General features: G+C 40.8%; 1 protein-coding gene across 1 annotated transcript in view; it reads right to left on the minus strand.

Moving 5' to 3' along the window:
* Positions 1-19,191, minus strand: part of LOC124780155 (Down syndrome cell adhesion molecule-like protein Dscam2) — a 436,971-nt gene that overhangs the window by 297,194 nt on the left and 120,586 nt on the right. The window lies entirely within an intron of this gene.

The raw sequence follows: 19,191 nt of genomic DNA on the forward strand, positions 1-19,191 counted from the left end.
ATTGTGCGACTCTTAGTTCAGTAGATATGACGTCATAAACATTGAGACGCAGTGAAAAACTAGATTTTATTAAAATGGAATTCGGCTCTTTAATGGGATGGGTTACTCGTTTTGATAACCTGTGATATAACTAATAACGTATTTCAACACTGAAGAGCCAAAGAAACTGGTACACCTGCCTAATGTCGCGTAGGGTCTCCGTGAGCACGCAGAAGTGCCGCAACAGGACGTGGCATGGACTCGAATAACACCTGAAGTTGTGCTGGAGGAAACTGACAACAGGAATTATGCAGGTCTGTTCATAAATCTGTAGGAGTACGAGGGGGTGCAGATCTCTTCTGCAGAACATGTCCACTACTGTACAGCTACACTATTGATAAAATATCTAGGCGAAAATATCCAGAGAGACCTTAAGTGGAATGACCATATAAAACAAATAGTGGGAAAAGCAGACACCAGACTCAGATTCATCGGAAGAATCTTAAGGAAGTGTAACTCATCCACGAAAGAAGTGGCTTATAAGGCGCTTGTTCGCCAGATTCTTGAGTATTGTTCATCTAAATGGGATGTCTATCAGGTAGGACTGATGGAGAAGATCCAAAGAAAAGAGCGGCGCGTTTCGTCACGGGATCATTTAGCTGTCGAGAGAGCGTTACGGAGACGCTAAACAAACTCCACTAGCAGACGATACAAGAGAGGTGTTGTGCGTCACGGAAAGAGTTACTATTGAAATTTCGGAAAAGCACTTTTCAGAAGGAATCGGACAACATATTAATTCCTCCCACATACGTCTCGCGTATTGACCACCAGGAGAAAATTCGAGAAATTAGAGCCAATACAGAGGTTCATCTACAATCATTCTTCCCACACACTATTCGTGAGTGGAACAGGGTTGAAGAGATAAGATACTGGTACCGAAAGTACCCACCACCACACACCATTAGGTGGCTTGCGGAGTATGACATAGATGTAGATGAAGGCATCCCAGATATCCTCAATAATTTACATATCTGGGAATTTCGGTGGCCAGCGGAAGTATTTAAACTCATAAGGTGTGTTCTTGTAGCAATTCTGCACGCATGGGGTGTGGCACTGGTCTGCTGGAATTGGCCAAGTCCGTCGGAATGCACAATGGACATTAATGGATGCAGGTGATCAGATGGAATGCTTACGTACGTATCTCCGGTTAGAGTCGTGTCTAGACGTATCAGGGGTCCCACATCACTCCAACTACACATGCCCCATACCATTACAGAGCCTCCACCAGCCCCGCTAACATGCAGAGTCAGTGGATTCATGAGGTTGTCCCCATACCAGTACACGTCTATCCGCTCGATACAATTTGAAACGAGACTCGTCCGAGCAGGCAACATGTTTCCAGTCATCAACAGTCCAACGTCCGTGCTGACGGGCCCAGGCGGGGCGTAAAGCTTTGTGTCACGCAGTCATCGAGGGTACACGAGTGGGCCTTCGACTGCGAAAGGCCATATCGACATATCGACGATGTTTCGTTGAATGGTTCGCACACTGACACTTGTTGATCGACCAGCACTGAAATCTGCAGAAATTGGCGGAAGGGCAGCACTTCTGTCACGTTGAACGATTCTCTTCAGTTTTCAGTTTCCGTTGGTCCCGTTGTTGCCGGATCTTTTTCCGGCCGCAAGGATGTCGGAGATCTGATGTTTTACCGGATTCCTGATATTCATGGTACACTCGTGAAAAGGTCATACGGGAAAATCCCCACTTCATCGCTTCCTCTGAGAAGCTATGTCCCGGCGCTCGAGCGCCGACTATAACACCACGTTGAAACTCACTTAAATGTTGATAACCTGTAACAACAAGGACGCTGTACTATTGTGCATATAAGTAATTTTTTTCCATGTGATTTCTCGATAAACTCGTGTAATTGATGTTCTGATTTCATTTCTTTTTTTTCATATCATTATGTTAAGAAAACTGTAAATACGTTTCAATGTGAATATTAATGTTTATGTCAAATGTCAAGCAATACTGTAATAGAATTGAAATGTAACAAATGTTGAAACTGTTGTAAGATGTTTAAAATTGTAACTGTGCGTCTGGTCCATACGTAGGCAATGTGTTAGGGTATGTAGAATGCAAAACCACGGGTGAATACCCGGTCTGTCAGGGAGCGGTAGAAGGTGGATGGCAGGCGAGCGCGGGAAAATGCACGGCACAACGGGCTCAGTAGTAGTTGGAGTTTGGCACTGGTTTGAGCAACACCTTCTGGAGCGAGGAGGCTCTCCTGGAAGACATAGCTTCACTAAGCCTCGGGTATGCCGTTCCAACGCCCACACAGCATGGCAAAAGAAGAATTAAAGTGCCGATACGTCAAGAGCCATAGCTGTGGTTGTATGTATGTGTGCTCTGTGCCTCGTCATCTCGCCGCCCGCCAACCGCCGCATCGATACTAACTAGCAGGTTGAAACTTTTAGTACTGTATTCGTATGGATCAGAGAGTGAATTGTGCAATAATAACCTAAATTTTACCAGAAGTTTCCCATCACTTAATTATCCTCACAACTAACCTAGACAGGGTCCTTTACAAATGTTGTGCAATCCGAGTGTCCCGAAATGAAAATTAAAATTTGTGTTAATAACAATTATTTGCAGAACTAGCTATGTTAGAATGGTGTTTAAAGAAAAATTTTGTTAATGAACCAGTAAATGAATAACGAAGGTCTAACGAAGTTGAAAGATAACTTTAATATTGATATAGTAATGAAGTTTAATTATTTCGAGAAGATATAAAGGTATTTGAATGAGCAGTAAATAAGATGAAAAGAGTAGTAACTTATGTACTGGAAATCTTGAACGTATAATAAATTCAGTAATCATTATTTTAATACAGTGATCATAACAGTTTCAGGCCCCCCTCCCCCCGCCCTTTTTATTCATTTGAATTCTGAAGTGTTCTAAATTGCTTTGACCAGCAAAAGTTAAAGTCAATATAAAGGTCAAAATTTATCAGTGTTTTATCTTTATCAAAATTGACATTTTGTGTGTGTGGCACGAAAGTGCTGTTTCTAGGGTAACCTATGTCAGATTTTAATCAGATAAATAGACAGTATAAAGTTTTGTAGTATACATTATAGTGTAGTGTTATGTATTTATGGTTTTTCCATATCAGTACAGAACGTGAAACTATCAGTTGAACAGATTTTCTGGTTCTAAAATTCTACTATATTATGCAGTGTTACTACTTGTTGTTTTGCCTGAATATATACCAACTTGTAGAGGGAAGAAACTCAGTTAATGCCTAATTAGGCTGGCGACCGTATTATTATCAAATTGGTAGCATCTTCAGTGTTGCTTTTGGTCCATCCTGACGTGTAATTGCATTTCGGACTTGCTTGACGGATCATTGCTATTACAGAGTGGGTATAAGTCTGATTTGCCACCATTCAGGCACACGCGGTCGATAACTATACGAGAATCCTTTCTCATAAGGTAAACCCCCTCACTTACCATAGCACAAGCTTTAACGAGTACTGTGTCGCGCACAGATTACAAGTGGCTTCCCGGTGACAGGACATCCAGTTGTTGGCGGTCACAAATTAACGTGAATACCGAACAGTGGATGTTCAGTGGCACGAATTGCAATAATATTTAGTGAAGTAAATAACAGTGAACGTCAAGTACGGTAGTGTGAGGTGTAATTTGCGTTCAGTATGGACAAAAACGTAGACACAGTAGATGTGCCAAGCGTAATGGAAGATGCGGCTGGCAAGGACAGTTCACGCGGCCAGATAACAGATGGCGTTAGCGGTAGACAATTGGCGTACATACAATACCATCGAACATGTTAACGAACAGATTGAAATGTCGAGATCGCCTCGAACACAGCAAGGAATAAAACAGGAAGTAGAGGATGACTTTGTAGATGATAGTGGGTATGTGAACGAATTCACTGACATGTTTGGTTCACCACAGATAAAGAAAGAACCGATGGAAAATTTTGAAGTAGGATCGTAACGCACCGATGCCGTAGAACAAGACAGTGTGAAAATTTTAAGCATGAACGACTTATTTGAACGATTAACCAAACAAATTGCAGGACACAATGATCAGCTTCAAAAACAAGTCAGTAATCAGGTTAGTCAGCTTAAAACACACGTTGACGAGCGGCTTAAAACACAAGTTGGTCAGCTTAAAGCACAGGTCGAAGAACAAGGAATTAAAATTAGTAAACAAATAGAACAGGTAGAACAAAAAGTGGGTAATTTAAGTTCTGCAGTAAATGCTATGAAGTCTGAAATCGACACAATTAATAAAAATATGAATACTATGCAGGGGGAAATTGACGACATTAACAGTAAGTTTGATGTTGAAATTATCAACATCCAAGAGAAAGTAGAACCTCTAGTTGAAACAAAAGTGGACGAAAAAGTTTTCGCTCTTAAAACTTAGATCGTAAACGAATGCCAACATGAAATATCACAGTTGAAAAAGGCAGTTTCGGATACTGAAAGAAATTTAGGCGATAAAGTTACTGGATGTGTATAAAAGTGTGAACAGAATACATCGAAAATTCAAGGCAAAATTTTCGATCTCGAGAGTAAAATCAAAGACAGGCCTGGTGTTGTCTGTAATGGCACGCCACTTACGAAGCTGTTGGAAGGTGAGAAGCGCTTGGATCCCGCCAAAAAACATAACGGATGGCATGCGTTGGATTTCATCAAAACTTACAAGAGGATGTTTCCTGAACAATTGCCTGGTGAGGAGAAGATAAAGATAGTAATTAGCGCCTTAGCAGGTGACGCTAAGCGCTGGGGAATTAACTTGAATACCGAACTAATGACGTTCGAAGAGTTTAAACAAAAGTTTACGGAAGAATACTAGTCCGAACATAAACAGGATCATTTGTGGCACGAGTTTATCATGGCCAAACTTCATGATAACAGGGGCAGGAATTCTTTGAAAGATTTCTGCGAAAATTGGTACCGAAAGTTGACACACTTAAGAGGGAGAAGATACGATTCTGAAATCGTATGGGAGCTATATAAAAAGCTTCCAGAAGATTCGAAGAGATATGTGGGAAGCAACCATCGCAGCTTCCAAGCGTTTCTCGAAAGGGTCGAAGGCGAAGACCACTGGCGCGAAAGTCGTGCCAATTATCAGAAATTTAGTAACAGGAATAACCGTAATAATGATGAGAGGAATGATGGCGATGGTTTTCACGTCAACATGATACAGAGGTAGAGGCAGGGGAAGAGGAAGAGGGGGTTATCCAGGTCGCGGTAGAGAGTACACCGCGCAAAATAATAACGACGTGGGAAACTGATTTCCGCGAACGTTGCGGGCCAAACGGAAGCGGACAGAACATACCGGCCCCGATTTAAGACGCATTACCGGACTGACAGTGAAGTTATGAGACAGCTTAGAGACAGGCGTGGAACGACGCAACGTGTTGTTGCGAAACAAGCGTCAGGTGCGTGCGCAAATGATTCATCTTCGCCGCGCACTGTACTACATGTTAACAGGCGAGTGGAGCATCAGAGGGCAACGGCCCAGCCTAGCAGAACAGCTGTTCAGAGAGAAGCCGCTAGCAAGGCGGCAGAATTAGGTACAAACATTGCCGTAAGAGCTGGCAAATACATTACGAGTGGTAATTCCGTGTCGAAGGAAATAGTAGATGGAACAGTGGATACACAGAGAGGTGCGGTTAGCAGTGTTAGCAATGAAGTAAATGGCGAGAATGAATTAGCAGAAGTAACTGATTGGCGTGTGCAGATCGACGATCTTTACAAGGGCCTCAAGCAGTGTGAGTGGGAGGATTTTAAGAAGGAGTATGAGGCAAGGAGATTAATAAGTGAAAAAGGAAATAGTAGGGATGTCGATAAGGTGACGTGGCCCGAATTTAAAGAGGAGAGAGGAAATAGTGCCGCGCTAAGTACGCGTGCTGCCTATAGGACGATGGTTAAAGATAGGAAGGAATTGGAGGATGAAATCCTAAGCATTGACGAGGAAGTAACTTCTGTTAATGATCCGCCAACAGTACAAGCTGTTACCGAAAGGCACCGTGGGGAAGGGCAGGTAATTACCTACGAGTAACTAAAGTTCACGAGGATTACACTAAATATGAAGTAACAGTGGATGTGAGTAAAGCTGATAATGAGGTCGTTTTGCCAAAAGAGAATATGGAGTTGAAATCAAAGCGTGACGAAAATGCAGAGGAAGAACTTAGTGCCTGTCTCAGAAAAGCTTTTATGTTAGAACCTGAAAGCGATCCAGAATGGTCGGATTCTGACGATAGTTCAGATGACGAGTATTTTGGTACTAGTAAAAATAATGGGAAAACAGCTAGTTGCGATATTGTACCTATTGATGACGAAGTTTCAAAACAAAACCCAGATGTTGGGACTGAACACAGAAAAAAGGAGCCACTGGATGACTCAATGTCAATGTTACAAAGAGTTCAAGTATTTGGATGAGCTCCGGGAACCAAAGTAACCAAAAGATATAGGTGATGTACAGGTCAAAAGCATATCTTGGGATGATGTTATCGTCGACCCGGATTTGCTTAGGGAAGAACACAACAATGAAAGGCATTTGACGGTTAAACAAACTGTAATACCAGTTGAAATTTATAATGTGAAATTGCAAGTACTTCTTGATACGGGATCTCAGATAAGTGCTATCTCACAATCGTTCTTTGAACACATTTGTGATAAGCCTGGACTAGTAATTATGTCAGTGACTGGTGTAAAAATTGTTGGTGCTACTGGAAAGACTAGCAAGCCAGTAAAGAACCAGATATTGGTTGAATTTAGTATAAGAGGACAAAAATTTGAACACGATTTTTTGGTTTTGCCAGACTTGAGTACTGAAATGATTTTGGTTATAAATTGGCTAGATAAAGAAAAAAATATTATTGATTGTAGCCAGGAAGTGGTCAAAATTAATAATGCATCTACGAATTTGGAAATAAAATTTGAGGAAAATGGGAAGGTGGTCGATTCAGAAATTGGTTCTTTATTGTTGGAGATCGACCAAGTGAATGATGGTTTGACAAACATGTATGAAATGTACCATGTCAAGAGGTTGATAGATGAGAGTGACAGGCAAGGGAATGATTTTAAAGAAATTGTGGAAAATTTGAAGGAGATATCTCCTGATCAGAAAATAGAATTGCTTGATCTTTTAGAAAGTAATAGCACCCTATTTTCGGACAAACCTGGCCTAGTTAAGAACTTTGAATACCAGATTGAGACATTAGAGCATAAACCTTTCTTTGTAAGACCGTTTGCGGTACCCACATCAAAGAGGCAGGCCGTTCAAGTGTAAATGGATAAAATGATAGAATGGGGTGTAATCGAACGGAGTAGCAGCGAATATAATAGTCCCCTTATCATCGTGAATAAAAGGGATGGGTGAGTAAGAGTAGTCATCGACGCCAGGACTTTGAACAAAATTGTAAAGAAGGAAATAGACAGACCTGAAAATCTGGACGAAATGCTCCAAAAGTTTTATAATGTGAAGTATTTAACCAGTGTGGATATGACCGCCGGCTACTGGCAAATCCCATTGAACAAAGAATCCCGTAAATATACCGCTTTTCTATTCGCCGGGAAATGCTATAAGTATAAAGTAGTGCCATTTGGGCTTAGCACTTCTGTGGCGGTATTTATTAGGGCACTGGACTTTGTATTAGGGAGAGAATTGAGTTCCCGGCTAACCATTTATGTAGATGACTTACTGATTGCTACTGGGGAATGGCAAGAGCATTGTGAGTAATTACAGAAAGTTTTTGTTGCTCTACAAGCAGGGGGATGACACTAAAGTGGAAGAAATGTGAATTCGTGAAGTCGGAAATAAAGTTTTTGGGGCATATTATTACAACGACCGGGATTGGCAAGGACCCGGAAAAGTTAAGTGCAATAGCAAAGTGTCCAGCTCCTAGAAATAGAAAACAGTTGAAAGGCTTTTTAGGTCTATGTGGGTTCTATAGAAAATTCGCCAAGGGGCAAGCTTTTAATAGTCCTCATTTGAATAATCTCCTTAAGAAAAATAGTGCTTTTGTTTGGACTGAAGGATGCATGAGAGATTTTCAAAATTTAAAAAGTGAACTCTTGAACGACAATATTTTGCATCACCCCATACTGACAGAACCTTTCCACATGAGTACCGACAGTAGTGCTTATGGGATTGGTATAGAAGTTTTCCAAGAAATCAGTGATGGCAAAGAAACCGAACACAGGACTGTCGCGTTTGCAAGCAGAACTGTAACAAAATACGAGAGAAACTACACTATATCGGAAAAGGAGGCTTTAGCCATTATATGGGGATTAAAGAAATTCAGGAATTATTTGTGGAGCCACAAGCTCATCATACATACTGACCACAAAGCTTTAACTTTTCTTAAAGATTGTCGTTTACTTAATGGCAGGCTAACTCGTTGGGCTTTGTTCCTACAGCAGTTTGGTTATGAGATTTGCTATGTTAAGGGTACTGAGAATTACGTGGCAGATGCTTTATCTCGATTGCCTAATGGTATGAGTGAAGTGCCCAATGAAAATGGTGAAGAGGGTACTTTCCAGATAAGGTATATGAAAGAGGTTTCGGAAAAAGGAAAATTGAGCAAATATGTAAAAACATGAGGTACCATCAGAATGAGGATCCGACATGGAAATCCGTGAAGGTTAATTTTGACAGTGTGCAGTATCCACCAATTAAGAAATACTACAAAATCTTTAAAGGCATTTTATACAGGAGAAAAGATTTAGTCACTGACGAATGGAGAGTATGTTGGCCACTCCAGTTTGATACTGATGTCATAGACTATTTCCATTTAGCATTGGGGCATAGTGGACCAAAGAAATGTTTGGATAAACTGAATAATGTAATAGTGATTGCTGGCAGTGTCAGTAAGAAGGTAAATGAACGAATTAAGTCGTGTGATGTATGTCAAAGAGCCAAAGTACCTAACAGAAATAGTCGAGGTCCAATGCAAAGTACATTACCTGAAGACACCCTAGAATTATTATCAGTAGATTTGTATGGTCCCCTCGCGAAGATTTCGGGAAACTGTGCATATATTCTAGTAATTTTGGAAATATTCTCAACGTTTGTGAAATTATACCCCTTCAAAAAGGCAACAGCAAAAGCTGTATTTAATAGGATGGTCGAATACTTCAGAACCATTGGGAAACCCTAGGCAGTACTATCTGACAATGGACCCCAGTTCATATCCAAAATTTGGAAAGAAGGAATGGAGCAAAATGGTGTGGAGGTTAAATATATCACAGCCTACCACCCAGCTAGCAACCCGGTTGAAAGGTACATGCGAGAAATCGGGAGATTGTGTAGAACGTACTACAGTCATAACCATAGAGCCTGGGGCAGATTTACGTATATCGGACTTTGAGAATGTCATGAACACCTTACATCATGAACCTACTGGGTTCCTACTGGAAGAAATTTAGTTAGGCAGCAGAAGTAAAAGTTTAATTGAGGAAAAACTAGAGTTTCCACCTTGTACAAGCTTGGGGTTGAGTCTAAAGAAAGAATTAGTCAGAAAAAGGGCAAAGCAAAAAGCTGAATCTAGATCTAAAAGACATGATAAAAACCTGAAAGTTCCAAAATTTAAAATTTGGTATTATGTTCTTTTAAAAACCCACGAAAAATCTAGTGAACTGAACCATGAAATTTCCAAATTTAAATATATTTATAATGGACCGTATATAATACATAACATTCCACACGATAATGCTTACTACCTGATCTACCAAAAATCTAAGAGACTTTTAGGTGTAAGAAACGTTGTGGACCTGAAACTGAATATTCCTAGGAGTGAGTTACCTAAGTACAATCAGAAAGCAATCTGCAGTAAATGTGCTGTATCTTACGCTGAAACTATTTTATTCTAAATGTAACAAATCTTTGTAAATGTATGTCAGTGTGCTAATGTACTTATGTAAGTTTCAGATTACCAAATGTACTATAAATATAAAGGTATATGGAAAAAGGGCTGAAAAGAAAAAGCAAATGCTGCAAGCCAAATATAAGATGGGACTGCCAAAAATCAAAGTGGGCAGTACGTGAGTCGTGATTATAAAGGACTGCCAAACACCAAAGAGGGCAGATAAATAGTCAAAGGAGAATTGTAAGTGTGGAACAGGTGATGTGATAAAATGATGCAAAATGGACTGCCCAAATCTGAATAATAGGCAGCAAATATATGTAGTGATTTTTCTAAATAGCATTGTGTGTGTATTAGTAAATAAGGAAATGGACTGCCATTCAATGCAAGCAACAACAAATTGTTTTATAGTGTATATAGGTATTTGTATATGCTTTGTAGTTAAGTGTTTGTGTTCCAAATTTGGATATTATTTATCTGAGAAATTTAATAATGATAAGTAATTTGCTATTTAAATCATGTTGTGATAGGAGGTTGGACTGTGCCAAAGGCACTTACGTAAATAATAGGTAAATTTTCTCGATATATTACAAAGTATAGACCTATATAATGTTAGTGAAAGGAAGTTTTGAGACATAAAATTTTATGATGGCACATTCACACAAAGATTCAGAACCCCTGTATAAAGTTTAGTGTTCCCATCAAATTTGCACTTAGTAAAATTTACTGGAAACAGGGGCATGTGTAACAACAACGACGCTGTACTATTGTGCATATAAGTAATTTTTTTCCATGTGATTTCTCGATAAACTCGTGTAATTGATGTTCTGATTTCATTTCTTTTTTTTCATATCATTATGTTAAGAAAACTGTAAATACGTTTCAATGTGAATATTAATGTTTATGTCAAATGTCAAGCAATACTGTAATAGAATTGAAATGTAACAAATGTTGAAACTGTTGTAAGATGTTTAAAATTGTAACTGTGCGTCTGGTCCATACGTAGGCAATGTGTTAGGGTATGTAGAATGCAAAACCACGGGTGAATACCCGGTCTGTCAGGGAGCGGTAGAAAGTGGATGGCAGGCGAGCGCGGGAAAATGCACGGCACAACGGGCTCAGTAGTAGTTGGAGTTTGGCACTGGTTTGAGCAACACCTTCTGGAGCGAGGAGGCTCTCCTGGAAGACATAGCTTCACTAAGCCTCGGGTATGCCGTTCCAACGCCCACACAGCATGGCAAAAGAAGAATTAAAGTGCCGATACGTCAAGAGCCATAGCTGTGGTTGTATGTATGTGTGCTCTGTGCCTCGTCATCTCGCCGCCCGCCAACCGCCGCATCGATACTAACTAGCAGGTTGAAACTTTTAGTACTGTATTCGTATGGATCAGAGAGTGAATTGTGCAATAATAACCTAAATTTTACCAGAAGTTTCCCATCACTTAATTATCCTCACAACTAACCTAGACAGGGTCCTTTACAAATGTTGTGCAATCCGAGTGTCCCGAAATGAAAATTAAAATTTGTGTTAATAACAATTATTTGCAGAACTAGCTATGTTAGAATGGTGTTTAAAGAAAAATTTTGTTAATGAACCAGTAAATGAATAACGAAGGTCTAACGAAGTTGAAAGATAACTTTAATATTGATATAGTAATGAAGTTTAATTATTTCGAGAAGATATAAAGGTATTTGAATGAGCAGTAAATAAGATGAAAAGAGTAGTAACTTATGTACTGGAAATCTTGAACGTATAATAAATTCAGTAATCATTATTTTAATACAGTGATCATAACAGTTTCAGGCCCCCCTCCCCCCGCCCTTTTTATTCATTTGAATTCTGAAGTGTTCTAAATTGCTTTGACCAGCAAAAGTTAAAGTCAATATAAAGGTCAAAATTTATCAGTGTTTTATCTTTATCAAAATTGACATTTTGTGTGTGTGGCACGAAAGTGCTGTTTCTAGGGTAACCTATGCCAGATTTTAATCAGATAAATAGACAGTATAAAGTTTTGTAGTATACATTATAGTGTAGTGTTATGTATTTATGGTTTTTCCATATCAGTACAGAACGTGAAACTATCAGTTGAACAGATTTTCTGGTTCTAAAATTCTACTATATTATGCAGTGTTACTACTTGTTGTTTTGCCTGAATATATACCAACTTGTAGAGGGAAGAAACTCAGTTAATGCCTAATTAGGCTGGCGACCGTATTATTATCAAATTGGTAGCATCTTCAGTGTTGCTTTTGGTCCATCCTGACGTGTAATTGCATTTCGGACTTGCTTGACGGATCATTGCTATTACAGAGTGGGTGTAAGTCTGATTTGCCACCATTCAGGCACACGCGGTCGATAACTATACGAAAATCCTTTTTCATAAGGTGAACCTCGCTCACTTACCATAGCACAGGCTTTAACGAGTACTGTGTCGCGCACAGATTACAAACCTACCATTGTAACCGGAGATACTTGTTGTCTTATATAGGCGTTGCTGACCGCCAGATATGTGTTGTCTTATATAGGCGTTGCCGACCGCAGCGCCGTATTCTGCCTGTTTACATATCTCTGTATTTGAATACGGAGGCCTATACCAATTTTTTGGCACTTCGGTGTATGTTCCAGTGTAATTATCAACAAATAAGCTGCTCCGAGAAGAACTTAAAGGGGACCTTTGTCGTGGCAATTATATGCCGACCGAACAGTGGATGAGTCGGAGCTAACAGCTTTCATTTGGAGTAACCGAGATTGCTGGAATGAGAGAAAGACTACTGGAAGGAGAGAACGACTAGCCTCAAGTGCGAAAAGTCAAAGAGGAAGAAGAATAAGAATAAGAAGAAGGAGAAACAATTTTATGCTGTTCCGCAGTTAACCTTAGCCTTCAGTTCCAACAATCACACATATGTTCAACATTGCGAGAGACGGTCCTGGTCTGTTCAGTTGACAAGTTGTCGTGTAAACTGTTTAAGCTCACGAAATCGTGTAAGCAAATTAGTTTGATTTGTAAGTTAATTTCCTAGTATTTGACTCTCTCCCTCTTTCTTTCTTTTTAAACATTCTCTGATGATGACTTGCTAAGAAGTATTGATACTATTTATCTGAACTGAGGCTCAAATAAAGGGAGATTTTTATCAAGTACGATTCCTTGTGGTTCCATCTTTTAATAAGAATTTTACTAACTTAGATCTTTTGAATGAGAGGTTTTGTATTTTTAAAAACTATGTTCCGTCGTAAAGTGCGCAGCAATAACCGATGTCACTGTTTAGTTCACTCAATTACCTCTATATCTAAATTTAAAACGTTAGTCAGTTTTTTGGTTACAACCAGATTATTCGTTTTATGCACATTCGTTTTTAAAAGTATGCTCTAAGAAGAAAAAAAGAACGCACCAAGAAGGAATTGTCCGAGTGGGACAGAAATCGGTAGATGTGACGTACATGTACAGACAAACAAATGACTACAATTTAAAAAAAAAAAAAAAACTGGATGATTTATTGAAGAGAAAGTGCATCACCAACTAAGCAAGTCGATAAGACATTAGCCCACCTCTGTCCTTTATGCAAGCAGTTACTCGGCTTTGCACTGATTAACATATTTGTTGGATGTCCTCTTGAGGAATATCGTGCCAAATTACGTCCAACTGGCGCGTTAGATCATTAAAATCCCGAGTTGATTGGAGGGCTCTGCCCATAATGCTCCAGACGTTCTCAGCTGGGAAGAGGTCCGGCTACCTTGCAGGGCAAGGCAGAGTTGAGAAAGCATCAAGACAAGCAGTAGAGACTTTCGCCGTGTGCGCGAGGGTATTGTCTTGCTGAAGTGCAAGCGTCAAGATGGCTTGCCATGAAGGGCGACATAACGCCGCGTAGAACACCGTCGACAAACCCCTGTGCTGTAAGAGTGCCGCAGATGAAGACCAAAAGAGACCTGCTGTGGAAAGAAATGGCGCCCGAGACCATCAGCCGTATGGGGGGCGACAGTGAGCCTGGAATCCCACCTCTGTCTGGGGCGTCTACAGACACGTCTTCGCTGGTTCAAAAATGTTCAAACGCGTGTGAAATCTTACGAGACTTGACTGCTAAGGTCATCAGTCCTTAAGCTTATACACTACTTAACCTAAATTATCCTAAGGACAAACACACGCACACCCATGCCCGAGGGAGGACTCGAACCTCCGCCGAGACCAGCCGCACAGCCCATGACTGCAGCGCCTTAGACCGCTCGGCTAATCCCGCGCGGCTCTTTGCTGGTCTTAAGGGCTCAGTTGGAAGCGGGATTCATCTATGAAGACAATTTTACTCCTGTCAGTGAGATTCCAGGCAGAAGATTTGTCTGAACAGAATTTTGTCCCATTCGGATAATTCCTTCTTAGCGTCGTTTTTTGTCTTAGAGTGAATAGAATAATGAATTAAATATTAAATGGTAAAACATACTAATTATAAAAAAAGGGTTAATAAATGTTGTCAGCGCATCACACATGTAAAGAGGGTGGTGTAGACTGGTATGACGTATACTGAAGCCAGCGGTGTTGTGTTTGTAAACGGCGGCCTCAGTGTCAACTCAACCTTTGACATGAATAGTCTAGTTGGGACCACCTCGTATGTGTGTATACAAGTGGTTTCAATGTTTTAACTTACATTTACTGCTATGTATTTTATCGCTGCCCCGCATTTAATGCATATACACTACTGGCCAATAAAATTGCTTCACCACGAAGATGATGTGCTACAGACGCGAAATTTAACCGACAGGAAGAAGATGCTGTGATATGAAAGTGATTATCTTTTCAGAGCATTCACACAAGGATGGCGCCGGTGGCGACACCTACAACGTGCTGACACGAGGAAAGTTTCCAACCGATTTCTCAAACACAAACAGCAGTTGACCGGCGTTGCCTGGTGAAACGTTGTTGTGATGCCTCGTGTAAGCCGAAGAAATGCGTACCATCACGTTTCCGACTTTGATAAAGGTCGGATTGTAGCCTATCGCGATTGCGGTTTATCGTATCGCGACATTGCTGCTCGTGTTGGTCGAGATCCAATGACTGTTAGCAGAATTGGAATCGGTGGGTTCAGGAGTGTAATACGGAACACCGTGCTGGATCCCAACGGCCTCGTATCACTAGCAGTCGAGATGACAGGGATATTATCCGCATGGCTATAACGGATCGTGCAGCCACGTCTCGATCCCTGAGTCAACAGATGGGGATGTTTGCAAGACAACAACCATCTGCACGAACAGTTCGACGACGTTTGCAGCAGCATGGACTATCAGCTCGGAGACCATGGCTGCCGTTACCCTTGATACGACGGAACTGGGCGCACGAATGGCAAAACGTCATTTTTTTCGGATGAATCCAGGTTCTGTTTACAGCATCATGATGGCGCATCCGTGTTTGACGACATCGCGGCGAACGCACATTGGAAGCGTGTATTCGTCATCGCCATACTTGCGTATCACCCGGCGTAATGGTATGGGGTGCCATTGGTTGCACGTATCGGTCACCTCTTGTTCGCATTGACGGCAGTTTGAACAGTGGACGTTACATTTAAGATGTGTTACGACCCGTGGCTCTACCCTTCGTTCGATCCCTGCCAAACCCTACATTTCAGCAGGATAATGCACGACCGCATGTTGCAGGTCCTGTATGGGCCTTTCTGGATACAGAAAATGTTCGACTGCTGCCCTGGCCAGCACATTCTCCAGATCTCTCACCAATTAAAAACGTCTGGTCAATGATGGCCGAGCAACTGGCTGGTCACAATACGCCAGTCACTACTCTTGATGAACTGTGGTATCGTGTTGAAGCTGTATGGGAAGCTGTACCTGTACACGCTATCCAAGCTCTGTCTGACTCAATGCCCAGGCGTATCAAGGCCATTATTACGGCCAGAGGTGGTTGTTCTGGGTACTGATATCTCAGGATCTATGCACCCAAATTGCGTGAAAATGTAATGACATGTCAGTTCTAGTATAATATATTTGCCCAATGAATGCCCGTTTATTATCTGCATTTCTTCTTGGTGTAGCAATTTTAATGGCCAGTAGTGTACAACTGTACTTATAATAAGGCATGCATGTTACCTTATTGTAACAGGTTCTTTATATGTTTTAGCGCTCAAGATCGCTACACTGTGCCCGAAATCTAGATTTGGAATAAACATTATTTGCAAATAATTGCTGAACGCTTTCCTATATGAGGGAGGTTTTTGTTTTATTTCTAACTAAGCTTGGGATCCTGCTCTCTGGTCAATCGGTACAGACACAGAGTCAGAGTACCTTGCTTGTCCATATGTAATTAATATTCACTATTAATAACTTCCGACGTTGGTCATCTTTCGCGTCGCCAGTTTTTAACAGTGTGTGTTGTCTTTTCGATTACTTTGTATTATGCCCCTTTGTCGGCGTAGCCGCGCCTGCCGAGTATTTAAATTTCCTTGTACAGCGCTCGCTCGTTGAATTTGTGCTTCGAAAATGACGAGGTGTTCACCTGCTGAAATATCGATAGTTTAATTTCTGTCAGCTGTTTTAACATTAAACAAGCTATGTTAATGTGGTATCTGTGTTGAGATAGTATTTCCATTGACTGATACTGGCACTGACACGTATGGCCTTTGACTTGTTAGCACGAGCAAATACAGCTGTTGTGTGTCCTCAGTCATGTTTCAGACGTATAACAATGATGGTATTCAAACAATTTGCATATCCCCAGTAGTTGAATGTAATATACTGCATTACTAACGAAATACTGAATTTTTTGAACAACATTTAAAGTATATTTCTTTGCTTCCATTGCGCAGCTGGTATATTTGACGTTGTGTAGAGGGGCACGAAAGATAAAGTATATATCCTCACAGTCGCTGTAAATGAAGAAAAGAGTAAATACATTATTCTGTTTTATAGGGTAGTGCTACTTAAGTTTTCATACTTTCACAACAGTCCGTTTACGTTTATAACTAAACGCGTACGATTTGTAAAAAATCGAACTCGTAACGGTAACATACGAGTATTTTGTTTCTGCAGTTGTCGGTGCGCAACATGATTTTTCACAAATATATGTAATCTGTGGGGCTGCTATCTACCAACAATATTTCAAAATTGTCCATTCGATCACAAACTCATTTACGGAAAAGTTATTGCCACTAAACTTTATTTTCTAGGTAGGGCACAACAGTAAAATACTTGGGGCTGAATCAATAGACTGAAGGCAGTGATCTGTCTGGTTTGGTGGTAATGCGCTGTCTATTGCAAATAGTAATAAATGAGAGACGCTGTGGTGCATGGACTATGCCACAGGCTGCTGCTTTAGTAAACTAATACCGAGAGCTGTAGCCCAGTCTAGCGTCGTTATGCTACGTAGTGGACTGCGACAAACCGAGCGAGGTCCCGGAGTGGTTAGACGCTTGGCTCATATATAGGGGAAGGTAGCCATCAAAGTCTCCGGACGACCATCCGCAGTCAGGTCTTCCTGCGCTTTGCAATATACATTCGTCTCGAAAATTATGAAATTTATCGAAGAAAACGATCTGCTGACGCATAACCAACACGGAATCAGAATAAAACCTTCTTGTGATGAACAAATGTCACACGAAGTAATGTATGCTATCGACAGGGGATCTGTGCTAGATTCCATATTTCTAGATTCCCAGAAGGCTTTTGACATCGTGTCCCACAAGCGGCTTGTAACCAAATGAATGCCTTTGGAGTAACGCATCAGTTGTGCGGCTGGATTCATGATTTACTGTCAGAGAGATCGCAAAACATAGAAATTGACGGGGAGTTATCGAGTGAAACGGAAGTGATACCTAGGTGTTCTCAAACAAATGTTTTAGGTCCTCTGCCGTTCCTAATCTGCATAGACGATTTAGGAAACAATCTGAACAGCCTTCTTTCCAGATAATCCTGTCGTTTGTGGTCTAATAAAATCATCAGATGATCAAAATGGCTTGAAAAATGTTTTAGACAAGATATCTGTATTGTGTGAAAAGTGACAATTGACCCTAAACAGTAAAGTGTGATATCATCGACAGAAGTAATAAAAAATATATTAAATTTGGCGACAGGATAAATGAAACAAATCTGGGATTATAATTACGAGCAACTTAAATTTTATCACATATAAAATGTTGTGAGGAAAATGAATCAACGGCTGTGTTTAGAAAATGCGACGAACACTTAGAAGACGGAACAAATTTACTGAAGAGACTGCCTACGCTATGCTTGCCCGTCCTCTTCTAGAGCACTGTATTCTTAAGAGAGGAGATTGATGGAGGACATCGAAAAAGTTCAAAGAAGGGCAGGTAGGTTTGTTGGGGAGAGAGTGTCAGGGATAACATATTCGAATTGGGGTGGTAATAATTAAAACAAGGTACTTTTAGTTGCGGCGAGATCTTTCACGACATTTCAATCAGTAACTTGCTTCCCCGAATATCAAAAATGGTTCAGATGGCTCTGAGCACTATGGGACTTAACATCTGAGGTCATCAGTCCCCTAGAACGTAGAACTACTTAAACCTAACTAACCTAAGGAAATCACACACATCCATGCCCGAGGCAGGATTCGAACATGCGACCGTAGGGGTCGCGCGGTTCCAGACTGTAGCGCCTAGAACCGCTCGGCCACCTCGGCCGGCTCCCCGAATATCAACATATTTTGTTCATTCCCACATACGTACGGAGAATTGACCGTCGTAATAAAATAAAAGAAATCAGAGCTAGCACGGAAAGATTGAAAGATTGAAGTGTTCACTTTTCCCACTTATTCAAGAGTGGGACGGTCGGGAAACCAGGAAACCTTACCAGATACTTAAATCTGATTTACAGATAGTCATGTAGATGTAGAGCATCAGAACACCGGCACATTTTCAGAAAATGGCTGTAATCTGTGTGGTTGTTTTGGAAGGACAGCGCGTATTTCCTTTCCTGTCCTTCTTCAGCCTGTGTTTGTGCCTTCTCTCCTTAATGACCCTATTGCCGGCTGGATGTTAAATGCCAGTATCCTTCCATTTATCGTAGGAAGAATGTGTAATTATTCTATATTAATGTAGCGAGCGACAGGAGTGTGTTAGTTACGGAAGTCATTTTGTGTGCGGAATAACAAAAGCATTTAGAGAGTTTACGAGGTTGGTAAGGAACAATTCCATTAGAGCGTCGTGTCAGTTCTGAGCGGCGGTGTTTCTAAAACGTTTTAATCGGTCACCCATAAGGAAATATCCTGACTGCAACACTGAGCATCGCGGTTCTGACCTCCGTTGCAGAGGCGTGAAACGAAGGCATAAAATTTGCGTAAGAGGTGTATGACGGCCTTCCCA

Source organism: Schistocerca piceifrons, chromosome 1 (genome assembly GCF_021461385.2).
Source record: "Schistocerca piceifrons isolate TAMUIC-IGC-003096 chromosome 1, iqSchPice1.1, whole genome shotgun sequence".
NCBI classification, from domain to species: Eukaryota; Metazoa; Arthropoda; class Insecta; order Orthoptera; family Acrididae; genus Schistocerca; species Schistocerca piceifrons.